Source organism: Beta vulgaris, chromosome 8, assembly GCF_026745355.1.
Source record: "Beta vulgaris subsp. vulgaris cultivar EL10 chromosome 8, EL10.2, whole genome shotgun sequence".
NCBI lineage: Eukaryota > Viridiplantae > Streptophyta > Magnoliopsida > Caryophyllales > Amaranthaceae > Beta > Beta vulgaris.
Window position 1 is genome coordinate 57,399,494 of NC_079209.1, and position 14,920 is coordinate 57,414,413.

The following is a 14,920-nucleotide window of genomic DNA, read 5'->3' on the forward strand; positions in this document are numbered from 1 at the left end:
GGAAAAGAATGGAAGTGGTGTTTAGCGGAGAGTAATATATTAAGCACTTCGATAAAGCTGCTTAGGTTTTAGAGATTCCTATGTAGGGAAAGGAGACAAGTATAAAGTATTCAATCTGGATGTACTCGTATTAGTATAAACTATAAACTATCCATTCGGGATATGTAAACGATGTCTTAGGAAGTGTCTGGCTTGTAACAGGCTTCTGAGTGGGGGGTCTTGTACGAGGGCAGTCCAAAGGAATTTTTCTTACCAATTTTTTTAAAAAATGTAAACAATGTCTTAGGAGTTCCTCTCGTGAATAGGGTCTTTTAAACTCTCGCTTTTTTCCTCGCCTTATTAAAAAAATGTTTACTTATCTAAGCTTGTTTGGTGGAATGTGGTAGAGAACTTATCTTATTACTTTGAGGTCACAAGTTCGAACCCCACTACGATTTTATATTTTCAAGCATTGACTTGTGTGGCTGGGATGACTGGTCTGGGAGAGCTGATGGTCCATTAAAATCCTTCTTTTAACCAAGTGGTTTCCAGTGGGGGCCCAAAGAAAATGCAAATATATTTACCTTTTTCTTTATTTTTATTTTTGTGATGGTTGTTTAATGGCTAATAATAAAATTGTGTTCTCTCTTCTATCAAAAATTATAGTATTTCATCTATATCTTTTCATCTTTCTTATTTTTATTGTACGTTTGTGATTTTTGTTTAACAGCTATATAGTCAAGATCCATTGAGAAAGATCCATGTACTAAATGTGCATATTACAGTTTTCGAATTGTAAATATATGTTCTTGAAAATTAGAAAAAAATATTTTTAATAAGTCAACTTTTGGTTGATCTTCTCAAAATAAGTCAATCTTTTGATTATCTTAGAACAAGTTAACCTTGTATCTACTTCTGTTGTAAACGAGTAAATGACATTGAAATTATGATACGTGTCACATTTAATAGGATGACATTGTGATTTAACTCATTTATGTCAAAAGTAGATACAAGATTAACTTATTGATTTAACCCAAGTTACCTAAATCAACTAAAAGGGGCATTTGGTTCATATAGTGGTATGGGTTTAGAATCAGGGATAAAATCAAGGTGGTATAGGTTTGGAACTTGATACCTAATACCATGTGTTTAATTTGGTTTTAGTTGGGAATGAAGTTTTTTCTCTATTTAATACTTCTATAAGGGAGTGTTTGGTTCATATGATTTTGGTATGAGGTATAGGTTTAGAATGAACAAAACCCATACCTAGTGTTTGTTTAATAATTTGATAGATTTAAAACTCATACCTCAAACCCATAAGGTATGGGGTTTAGAAACCCAAGGGGGAAGTGGGTTTGGCTCATACCAATACCTCTAGGTATTAAATAGAAGAAAAAAATTGCATTCCCAAATAAAACCAAACACATGGTATTAAGTATCAAGTTCCAAACCTATACCACCATGATTTCATTCCTGATTCCAAACCCATACTACTATATGAACCAAACTCCCCCTTAGAGGTATTGGTATGGGTCAAGCCCACCTTCCCCCTTGGGTTTCTAAACCCCATACCTCAGGGGTTTGAGGTATGAGTTTTAAATCTCTCACATTATTAAACAAACATTAGGTATGAGTTTTGCTCATTCTAAACCCATACGCCCTACCTCATACCAAAATCGTATGAACCAAACATTCCCTAATTAACTATTTTATTATTAATAGTATCACATTTGTATCATTTTTTCCAAAATTTTCAACCAAACACCTTAGTAGTGATTTGAAGTCTTCAATTCTTCCCAAAACCCTATTATTTTTGTTTTTAGACCATCAACTTTGTAAAGTATATACTTATATAATAACTAAAGATATTAACTTTCAAATGATTTAAATGCATGCGTCAAATGAAAATTGTGAGAATATAAGTCTAAGTCAAGATGAATTTAAGTAGTATGGGCTACATACTAAAACTTAGTTTATACTCAAGATAAGTTCTAATAAGTTCTAGAGTAAAGACTAGTTGGATACATTCAAAAAAGAATCAGCATAAATGATTTCAGCAAAATTAACTTTGTTCCATAATTGAAATTCTAAAAAGGTAAAACTGAAATCACCAATTCCAATTATGACCAATTGATCGGTTTGTTATAAAACGTCACATTACTCACAAGCTTTGATTATTTCCTAAAGATCCCAATTTTAGAAGTCATTCTCCAAATTAATTCTTCATCTTAACTTATCTTTTTAATTAAAGCAGTTAATTATCACACGTGAAACTCTTTGGCTGGTTTAGGTTAATTGGACATATTGAAGAGTTTCATGTACCAATAAACAACTTATTTAGCAACTTAATTATGATAAAGAAAATATTATTGGAATAAAGTTATAAACCCCTTAAAGTTGAGATTGTTCTAAATATTTGAAAGTTATTTTTTAAAAGGCAAATCAATCATACATTCATACTTGCTTGAAAGTTGAAACTAGTAGAGTTAATTTTAACTTGTGAAATTGACACAAACCCATAGGCCAAAACTGAAGCCTAGGTAAAGAAGTAAAGCGACCTTTCAATAAGGTAAGATACCTCTCCACATGTAACTATAATCTTAAACATAGGAGTACTTTTTTAGCCTGAATTAAAATAGAGATATAGAAGTATATTGACCAAAGAATCTAATCTAGGATATAATTAAATTAAAGGACACAATTTCACCAAAGTAACACAATCAAGACTTGCCTTTTGAAGGTAAGGTACGGTTTGGGTGCGTCTCCAAGCTGTATACAAAGTAGTTTATAATAACTTGCTTAAGGTATTCGTTTGTGGCTCAGGTCGGTGATCTGAAGACACGTTAATTTTATTACTACATTACTACTAAATTAATTTTTTTATCCATATAAATCACGAAGGCGGTACAAAGTACAAAGAAGGAGAAGGGGAATTCGAACCTGTGACTTATCGTTCACATCACCTTAATCTTAACCACTAAGCTAAGACATCCTTTGATCTTTGGTATCAGGCTACTAAGTTAATAGTAGCATCAAGAGTAGTGTAATTATGTATGTTACAAACATATTAATATATGATGGGAATATATATCAGGCTATATATACTAAGTTATAATTAATAATAGTAGAAGTAATTATGGTGAGGTAAATTTGTGAGGGAGGGAAGAAACTGAAAGGTGCATGAAAGGGTAAAAAAGAAGAGAGCAATGCACAGGGAACAAGAGAATGTTTGTACTTTGTAGGGAGAGAAATGGAGAAAAAAATGGGAATAGAGATGATGTTGTTTTGTTTGGGAAGTGAATTGAGTAAAGGATTAAAGCCAAAGAAGGGGAACTGCTCGAAAGCAGACGTGAGACCACTTTGAAAAAGGTGTGGAGGCTGGCATTACCTTCGAGGTTTTGATCTCTTTTATGTCCCCCCCTTCCTTAGAACAAATGTATTTTTAATGTGAGGGCATGAGGTATATTGTTGGCACCAGGGTGCCCGAGTCAAAGCATGGATTTGGCTTGACAATCCGAAGCTAAGGATTTGTTCTCTTCGGCATAAACAACTGAATGACAGAATTGAACTGAATTGAACTGAAATGAATAGTGATATGTGAGAGTAAAAGTATTGTCCAGAGCTAAATTGAATTGAACTGAAAATAAATAAGTTGGGGTGAACAGCCCGAGCTAAGTATCGTATATGTGCATGAGAGATCATGAACATTGGCTTGACTCTTTTATGTATGGGTTGGCTCGATAACCCGAGCTAGATATCGTATTTGTTCATGTGAGACCATGAACATTAACTTAATTGACTCTTTTAAGGTAGTTGGTAGATCAGAGGTATAAACTTCATATAACAAATATACGGATCAGAATTATATATATCTAAACATGACATGATTTGCAATGTGGTAGTGTCTTGCTTAGGTCGACCTCTTGAATTTGGTGGAATGGCACAAGACCAATGAGTTGTGCTTGGTGAGCTTGCCAATATGAAGGCACAAACGACGAGTATGGTCTAATATCAATGTATCGTGCCCACAATACAAGTAAGATAACAAAAGGTTGAGTCTTTTTCCCCTCGTGAGAAATTTAATTTCTAGTACGATAATAACGAGTATGGCCTAATATCAAAGTATGGCCTAAATCTAGTATTTTTTTTCTTCTTCTAATTGTTCAAGTAGACTTAAGTTCTATTTGATCAACAAGTTTGAACTTGACCTTTTAAAATAAACTATAATAATTCATATTTCTAAATTGATAAATCTTGACTTGTAAACAATGATTGAAAAATTACTCACCCTTGGGTACCGCTAATTTGTTTAAGGTAAAACCTCGTTTAAACTTGTATGTAATCGATCTAAAGTCTCATATATTAATAGGTATAGTTCTGGTCTATTTAATGATTAATCGTATAAATTAGCTAGTACACACAAGAAACTACAACGTAATAAAGTTAATTTCGATCCATACTATATCATTTTAATTCCTTATAAGAAAAACTAAACACACAACTATACCATTTGTTCAAGCTTGTCAACACACACTCTAACACTTCAAAATTAGTAATCTTCAATCTATAATTAAGACAAATAAGCTACCAAGTCACCAACTTTAATTTTTGTCTTTTTCACTACCCTACATTTCTCACTACCTTAATGTTCAATTTATGCATGCATGTTGAAAGAGAAAATGTAAAGGAGATTAAGCTTTCCCCTACGTGTAGTGGCAAACCACGAGTTTAAAAGCGACTTTTAGAGTAATTAAGCAAAAAATTAAGGCTTCAATCTTCATCATAGTATTCTTTCAAAGTACGGAACTATAAGAATATTGAAAATAAGTTTGATCATTACGTTAACTTAACTAATTCTATTATGAAATCCATGATTCAATTTCTTTCATCATTAATTTTGTTTTTATATAAAAGTATCTGTATTGCTCATGATTATTATGTTAATTTGTCATTGACGAGTTAATTTCCACTTTTATCTTGAATTATTATAAGATTAAGTAGGGCAAACTCGTGACTATTTCTTCAACCTTTTTATTTGCTTCAAGTGGAGTGGCCTACTCAATCGAAGAACTCACATGGAGGAAATAAGTTGAGACACATTCTTGTGATATGAAAAGTTGTGGTGTCAAGATCAATCGATCAAATGATGAACAAAAAGACAATTATTCTTATAAGTACATTGAAAAGAGAAAGGGAATTTGTTTGAAGAAAAAAAAGGTTTAAAAGAGATGGTGGAGATGAGTTCATAACATACTTGAATTTATATAGTTGAATGATGACAATCCAAGACAAAAAAATTTGCAATAGTTTTTATATAGGTGCATATATACTATGCATGATAAGACCCCTATCAGTATAATCCTTTTTGTCGGTACCAAAACAATGGTGCAAGTTAATTATATAATTTATACAATGTTTCTTAAATTTACTAAAAGAAATACTCATACCACCTATATTTTTATTTGATACATGCATATGAATTAGAAAAACAAAAGAAATATATTTATAGGAAGGTAAAACAATTCTAAACCAATCCCCAAGAATATACGACTAAGAATAACGGTTATGAAATCAAGGAATTAAGGCCACACGTCCAATCCCGGCACGCATGTGTGGTGAATGGTTCCTTCTCAGTCAACCTTCAACATATGTATAATGAAGAAAACTCTATATAAAGAAGGTAGAATACCTCTAAACTACCAATGTGTGAAAATGAGCTTTTTGTTCTTTTTGAAATAAAATTTGGAGAAGAAATAATACTAACATTACAATTTACATTACTAACTCCAACCATATTTTTTACTAATTTTTTTCTTGAGGGGATATTTTCACTAATTAAGAGCTTCTAGAGGTAGGGATAAAGAATGAGAAAACGTAATTTGATAATTAAGTAATATAATCTCCTCAAATTACTCGCACCATGTTATGAAATATGAATGATGCAAAAAAGTTTAAAGTGTGCGTGTTGCCAGCAATTTTAAAATGATAATATTATAGCGAGTATCTACTTTTAGGAGTTCTGCATTTCGGAAAGTTAATGTTTGGTCCTAAACTTGAAGGTTTAACATGTAAGAAATAAATAAAATATAGTTTACCCTTAAACAGAGGTGCATGTACTGATGCACAATTGCACATACTTGATTAATTGCACACATCACATATGCAAACATGCACAGTCATAGAGATGTGAGTCTATACTCTATTGGCATATGTGGATCTTTCCTGATTTTGACAAAAATTTAGTATGTCAAGGATTATTAATTTCATAATACTAGTAGATTTGTACCTAGAAAAGTAGATATAGAACTGGCATGTATTTTATTTTACCTAGATCATCAAAGTTAGAATTGCGGATCATACCGAGTTGTATATTCCTAGTTTGATCAACACAAATAGGTTCAAATCTTGAAATACACATCTGAGAATTAAGGTTGGCCTAGTGGTTGTAAGGTCCTCCTTCCACCTCTGTGAAAGGGGTTCGATTTTCACCCCTTACAAGAAAGATCCCCACTTTCCCCTTTTCTTGTAAGGGAATTCTCCTTACCTTTAAAAGAAGTTTGATTATGCTATTTGGCGTATACAGGTGTGTACTAAGATATGATATACTTTCTCTGTACTTTATTGTAGTTGCAAGTTTGACTATTAATATCTCTAATTATCTATTTGTGAAAATTATTAAAATTAAAATCTTGTAGATATATATTGAGATAAATTCAACAATATATACATTACTTGCTAAAGTTTTTAATATATTAGTCACGAATTTGATGTTAAAGTAAATAGTGCAAAAAAGTCAAAATATTACTAATAGTATTAAAAAAGGAATCGAATATGTGGTAATTTTGCATCGATCTAATAAAGATCATTACTACATAATTGACTTTAAGTAACACATCTTGGCAACACTTTTTAAAGTAGCAATTTTCTTGACTATACATGTATCACTTTAGTAACACTATTATTTTTTATACCACCAATTGTAACACTTACCTAAAATGTAACAGTTTTAAGTAACACTTTATTTTTTACAAAACCAGTTGTAATACTTACCTAAAATGTAACAATTTCAAGTAACACTTCATATATGGTAACAGAAAATTTAGGTATAACTAGACCTGGTTATTGGGCGGGTCGGGTCAGTGCGGGTCGGAAGCGGGTCAGGGTCAGTGCGCGGGTCGCCTCATAAAGGGTCGGTAGCAGGTCGGGCCAAATGGATAGAGGGCTAATGGCGGGCCGATAATGGGCGGGTCGGTAAACGAGCAAGAAAAACAAGGAACAAAGAAAGCCAAAAGTAAGTATAAATGAATGTGAATCCGAATATGTAATTGTTTTTACAAAACTTATTTTATTTTTTAAAATTATTGGGTTTCTTTGTTGACCCTATAATGGCCCTATCCAATAATGACTCTGTCCAATAAAACCTTGTCCAATAAAAACCCTATAAAATTGACCCTAACCCTTTAATTATTGGGTTACCCTGTCCAATAACCACGTCTAGGTATAACACGTGATATAGCCAAAAGCCCTAAAAAATGCAAAATACATTACATAATTAAACATCGAAATCAAATTGATGGTATGCGAATCTAAGTATTTATAGTACTTGTGTCAAAAAGGGTTCATGATCAAGACAGTCCATATGTCTAATCATCTCCTTTTAATCTCTTTTGGTTACAATAATGCTCGTACTTATATGCAGATGAACGAACTTACAAACAATTCCACCTAAAAGAAAGTAAAACACATACATAGAGATGCAATTATTTGCAGATTGCTTTATATTGCAGAGAAAACTGGAAAAACAGTTTTAGGGTAAACATTATAGTGGGAGCAAAAGCTTCCAGAACAAAAACACAGACTCACTCCTTTTCATATATAGTGCTTGCTGTAAAGGTAAAGGCATTGTTTAGTGGATGGATCATTCAAATATCATCTGTTGATCCCACCATGCATGATAACTATCCAATCCCACCATGCATCATATCTATTATCTCTATCTCATCCTTAATCTTAGATACATGGTTACTTATGCATGTTTGTAACCCTTTTAGGTCTGAATCTTTGAGAAATAATGATGACAAATGTATGAATCTTTTCACTTTGCATTGGGCATATACTTCATTTAGTTTATTAGTCCCTTAATTTGTTGGGGTAGGTTATGTACAAAGAAAGGACATTCTCGTAAATAACATGTCAATGATATTATAAGTTGTAGGGGGTTAAATATCCAATAGCAATACCAAGTAAGTGTTGGCCCAGTGGTGATCGAGACTGGTTTTGATAAGACGGACCCGTGTTCGAATCCCCGCAACACCAGATGAATGGAACCTAACCACCCCGAACTTGGCCTCGATCCGGATGTAGCCCGAAAGGTGAACCGGGTCCAAATACCAAAACAAATAAATATCCAATCGCGATGCATACTCAGTGGCGTTATCGTAAATAAATATTACTAATATCAAGTCACATACTCACATAGATTAGATATAAATATTAAGTTGCAATTTTTTTTTCAAAAAAATAAAAGTAAGTCATGATTAAATATTTGACTCCTACGATTTAATGTTAACGATATCTTATTTACATCATTACATCAAGTAGAGACCGATAGTTCCTCGTGTTATATTCAACTAATCTTACTAGGGTTGCATTATATCTGCAAAGTCATAATAATTGAGCCATATGTCTTTAATTAAGTATACTTAATTAGAGTTACCTAGGTGTAAGGTAACCAAAGTTTTATATTGACGTGGTGATTAATTTAAGATTATTTTTTTGCTCATTAAAATTAGAAAAACATAAGTATTTAATTAAGTATATTCAAAAACATTAACTAGGTCATTTGATTGTAATAATTTAGTTAGTGAAAAGACATGGACTTGTTTTGTCCACAATAATTAAGAAACTAATAATCAGGCAACCAAATCAAGGATGTCGTCTTGGCCTAATAGTTAAGTTTGAGATGTTGTAAATGATAAATTAGAAATTTGAATCTTCCTATCCTTTCTTTTACTTTGTACTACATTCGTGGCTCGTGAATAAAAAAAATTCATGCAACACAGCAACAGTGTAGCGTTGTTAAATTGTTCGTAGGTTATGTTTTGGTCAGATTGAAGTTTCCCGTTCAAAGCAAGTACTTAATTATGATTGGCTTTCTTTTTCGGTGAAAGTGGCCGAATTATAGACTAGTGGAAGTTCTGGACAGTTGGGTAAATAATTATGCAATCCTAAAGAGAAGTAGAAAGTATTTTGACTGTGAACGTGCGATGGTCATGGATAACTATGATCCTTCCTTCCCTTCTTTGACTAGTATTTTAAGGTTGAAAGTAACGAACATGCAAAAAGGACAAGTGTTTCCTGATATGTATAATCTTATCCCTAATTCAAGGGATCGATTAGCAAAAAATATTTAGGTCTTCTTGATATAAGGTTGGATACATTTGTTAAAATCATGTCAAAACAAAGCACATATCAAGTTAAGTAGCTCTATGATAGTTTAGTTTTGATATACAAAAGTGAATTTTAGTTAATTTACTAAGATTAGTTTTATTCAATTAAAATAAGTGAATACATTTGACAAAAATAGTGTGAATGAAGCAACAAAAATCAGATTTAATGAGTTTTAATTAACGAGATAAATTATGTTCAATAACAATTAGTTGACAATAAGAATGTGGCCTTTGAAGGATTTGATAATGGAGAAAATTATTATCAATAAGATGGACCATTATTTTTGAAACTCAAGCATACACATATATACATATGCCTCCTTAGTAGTAATTTGAAAATGTATGTCCTCAAGAGTCAAGACACATGAGGTTTAGACTTTAGAGTAGTCATTGGCCATTGCTGCAATAATGTAATGATCTCTTAGAGTAATAGAGCGGATAGCCAATGTTCAATCTTGTAAATAGACGTTTTATCATTCATTTTTATGCAGTGCAACATATAGTAGTAGTATATTTAAAAATAACAGTTTTTTCATCATATACCCCTGACAAATCTTTTTTTGCATTATATATCCTTTCGACTTTTGAAATTCACCATATATCCTTCACTTACCCTTAACGACTAACGACGTTAAACTCCATTAGTCATTAACCCCTTAACTCCCCTCTAAACCTAATTGACTAACTTAAACCTAACCCTAACCTCTAATCTAATACTCAAACCCTAAACACCCCCTCCCTCACCCTAACCCAAACCCTAATCCATCCTAACCCTAACCAACCCTCCCCAACGCCACCACTTGACCCCACCACCACTTGACCCCCACAGCCCTCCCCAGCGCTACCACCTGACCCGCACCAACCCCCTCCCCCGTAGACCCGCCTCCCCCTCCCCATTATCCCCCTCTCCTGCAGCCCCTAAGCACAAACCCTCCCCGTAAAAACGCACTCTCTCTCCTCTATTTTTCGCCGGAAAAACACATGCCTCACTCTCCTCTGTTTCGCCGGAACGCGCTCTCTCTCTCTCCTCTGTTTTTCGTCGGAAAAACACACGCCTCACTCTCCTCTGTTTCGCCAGTCCTCTGTTTTTGAAGGGGAGGGGTCTCGTCTCTGTTTTATCGGTCCTCTGTTTTTCGAAGGGGAGGGGGATGCAGGCTGGGGGTGTGAAGGGGGAGGCGCGGCAGGCTGGGCGTAGTGGGGAGGGGGAGGTGCGGCAGGCTGGGGGTGGTAGAGAAGGGGAGGCGCGGCTGCAGGGGAGAAGGGCTGGTGGGGCTGGAGTTGTGGGGTAGGGGTGGTGGGTTGTGGGCTGGGGTGGGCGTGGTGGGCTGGGGGTGGGCGTGGCGGGCTGGGGGTGGGTAGGGGTTGGTGGGATTTTAGGGTTAATTAGGTTTTTTTGGTTAGTTAGGTTTAGGGTTATTTAGGATTTAGGGTTTAGGATAGTTAATTAGGATTAAAGGGGAGATTAGGGTTAATGACTAACGGAAGTCTAACACCGTTAGTCAAAAGGGTAGTTTGATGTATTTTTTGAAAAGTGAAGGTATATGGTGAATTTCAAAAGTCGAAAGGGTATATGGTGCGAAAAAAAATTGTCAAGGATATATGGTGAAAAAACCATAATAATAATGGTCGACATATGTACTTAATTCATATAAGCTCCCCGGACTTTTGTTTTTTATTGACAACGTGGAAAATTTGCATTAAGTAAAAATGAAAGTATAACCTAATGCCAACACAACCAAACAAAAACAAAGAAACTAAACTGAGCTTTAATCGCTCTTACATAACAATTAGAATAACATAAATAACTTAAACTGAGATAAAACTGCTCGATCTGGAGGTTTGTATTAGAAAATTGTGTTGTACCTCTTATGTTGGTGTTTGACAAACGTCATAACAATGGTGGAAGTTGGGAGGAGTTGATTGATTTCACAATCGGAGGAATTAAGAACAAGCGAAATTTGAAACTCGCCAAGTAACCAATCCCTGTGACCTTTAAGCACATGAGATTCGTGGATCGGGATTGGTGAAAGAGTCACCTTACTTTGTGACTCAATACCCTCTTGAGTAGGTATTGAAAGCTTCCTCTTCGCAAATGAGAAGCAGAGGCGAGGCTTGGCATGCGCAATCTGAGCGACGGCACAAGGCCCCAAGGAGTCCGGGGGCCTCCAATTATTACTTTGTTTAAATATAACTTTTTGCATATTTAAATTAAACATGTGTTCACTCGTGTCGTTGTAGTTTTCTTGGAATACAACATAGCATTGTAAAATTCACTGATAACAAGTTCGAATAACAAGAGGTCATCTTTTTCACTCCAATCTTTTCTTATTTTTTTTCAAATGATGTTTTTCCACTTATTGAGTGAAACTAATTGAAGACCTGAAGAGCATATTTCATATTTTTGCTACCAATTTATACAAATATATTAAATGGCGTGTGAAAACAAGAAACTGTGCCACGGCGCTCTTAGTTCGTGTAATCTATGTACAATAAAAAAATTAAGAAATTGCATAGTATATGATTTGATCCCAAGACCTCAAGTACATATACTAAAGTTCTAACCACTAAGCTAAGTTGTACTCCATTTAGTGTTATTATTATAAAGTATTATATTAATAAATGAATTTTTTTCTTACCCGGGGCATAGCCCGGGCCTAATAATCTCTATTATATAAGCCAAGGGAGGAGGTGTGGTGTCCTCTTTTGAAGCGACTAAAATACCCTTAGCTTAATGATCTAATTAATGGAATGAAAAAAATTACAAAAGCAAATCATTTAAAAATTCTCATTCCAACTTGCCATTTAAAACAAGTTTAAAATGGTATATGCATCAAATACTTCAATCAAAAATTAAATGGCCAAAATATTTATACGTTATTAAAAAAGATGGCATACATAACGTGCACATGAAAAGTCTGAACGTTCACTACCTTTGATACTCTTTAATTCAGTAAAACCAACTCATTATTTTTGTTCTTTCTGTTCAATATTCATTCACAAAAAATTAATGTTAACAATCACTCACAACCTTTTTATTTTTTTACAGTAGCGAATTAATGTATCTAAATTCATCTAGCTGTTGAAATTTTCACATTTAAGTTTAATCATAAATAAAGTACGAATGGAGTATCTAATAGAATAACAAATTTTAAAATTAACGCACGCATCGCGTGCATATAAAGGCTAGTTAGTTTATATGGAAACTTTGCTTGGATTCGGTCATAGCTGGTAATGTTTTGCATCATACACTTATTTTCCCCTTTTTGAACTTTTCATTATTTGTAGTTCCATTATATAAACTGATCCAAATTTCAAAGTGAAGATAATGGTTTCTCGATAATGGTTTTTTTCCCCAAATTTTGTGGCTTACAATATTTTATTATTCATTACCTTGGTATTCAAGTACATAAATTAATCTTTAGGAATAATTGCTTGTAATAATGCAAATTTTTGGTCATTTTCAAATAATAATATAACCTTTTGATTATTCCTGGATAATGCAACATTTATATCCAATTTTCTTTGAGTTGGATAAAATAAAATTTTACTTAAAAATTTGGTAATTTATTTTCTTTTTATAGGTTCTAAGCAACCTTTATATGTAACATTTTCACCAATCGTTCACCGTCAATTGTTCAAGTTTACCTCTTTTATAAGTTTGATCCGACTTTATCCTACTCAAAAAGAAAATAGGGTGTAAAGGTTGTATTATTCAAGTTTAGTCAAAATGTTGCATTATTATTTTTGCAAATGGCCAAAAGGTTGCATTGTTAGAAGCAAATATTCCATCTTTATATCATATATTTGCACTGCACGTCTGCACCTGATCAGAAGCTCCGCGAACTTTGGGAATCAGTTTCACACCATTTACAAGAAACTAATATACCCATTTCATCCAATCTATACTTGAAAACTATATAAATTTTTCATAAACCCTGCACGTCTCATTGACTCAAGGCATAATTTTTCACTTGGGGCCTGTTCGGCAAAAGTAGATGTTGGATAGTTGTTGGCTGTTGGAGTAGCTGTCAGCTGTTCGGGTAGCTGTTAGCTGTCGGCTAGTAGATGTTAGCTCTTAGCTGTGAAAGTAGTTGTTTACAATATAAGTGTTCGGTAAAAGTAGATGTTATGCTTATACTACCTCCGTTCTCTTTTAGTTGCAACGTTTGACAAATTGCACTATTCATGTTTTGACCATATTTATTGATTTATATGTTAAACAAAATATAGTCATGTGGGGTCTTGTTTGATTCGTTTCGATGTAAGCTTTCATAATATCAAATTTTTATAATTTTTACTTACATACAATTAGAGATAAAACGATTTGAAATTGTACATTGACAAGCGTGAAAGTCAAAACGTTGCAACTAAATAAAAACAGAGGTAGTATATGATAAAAATAACATATTTTTTAATTATAATATTAATTATAATTATATGATTAATTACTATATGATTCATACTAGGATGACAGTGTCCTCATCAGTCCACTTAAATACCTCGTTCGTCCCTTCTTTGTTATTAGATGAAGTCATCTACATATTTAATATAACCATGAATAATATAAAAATATTAATGAGAATATAATGCACCAAGCCATCTACGTATCTAGCAACCATATTAGTATACTAATCAACATTGAAAAATATAAGGAGAACGAAAACAACAGAGTTAGTTGATAAAAAAATTATCTTTAATAAAAATGATAAAGTGGGATTTTTTATCCTTAAAAAGTGGGATTTTTTTTCTGTTAATCCAGTTTGAAGGAGGAGATCCAACATATAAAACAAAAATAATAGGCTTAGTTTTGTTTCTGTTGCTTGTATGTATAATGATGAAGTGATTAATGTAATCAAAGTTAAGAAATTACATGTGAGTTTAGTACATTTGCAGAATATTAGCTTTCATATAAGAGAACGTATTGTGTCGGACTCGTCCGACCATAATCTTTGGTCGGACGACTTTCAGGTGGTTTCAATTTTTTTTCAGTTAGTCTTAATTTTTTCTCAATTAGTCTTAAATTTTTTTCAGTTAGTCTTCATTTTTTTTCAGTTAGTCTTCATTTTTTTTTCAGTTAGTCTTAATTTGTTTTCAATTAGTCTTCATTTTTTTCAGTTAGTCTAAATGAAAGTAAGTTACCTCTAAATAAAAGTAACTTAGGTCTAACTGAAAGTAACTTAGGTCTAACTGAAAATAACTTAGGTCTAAATGAGAGTAAGTTACCTCTAAATGAAAGTATCTTAGGTCTAAATGAAAGTAACTTAGGTCTAACTGAAAGTAACTTAGGTCTAACTGAAAGTAACTTAAGTCTAAATGAAAGTAACTTAGGTCTAACTGAAAGTAACTTAAGTCTAAATGAAAGTAACTTAAGTCTAACTGAAAGTAACTTAGGTCTAACTGAAAGTAATTTAGTCTTGAAGAAGTTTGGGATTTGTGATTTAGTCTTACAGGACGCTATCGTGGTTTACATGATCTTGCATATCCTCTTTGAA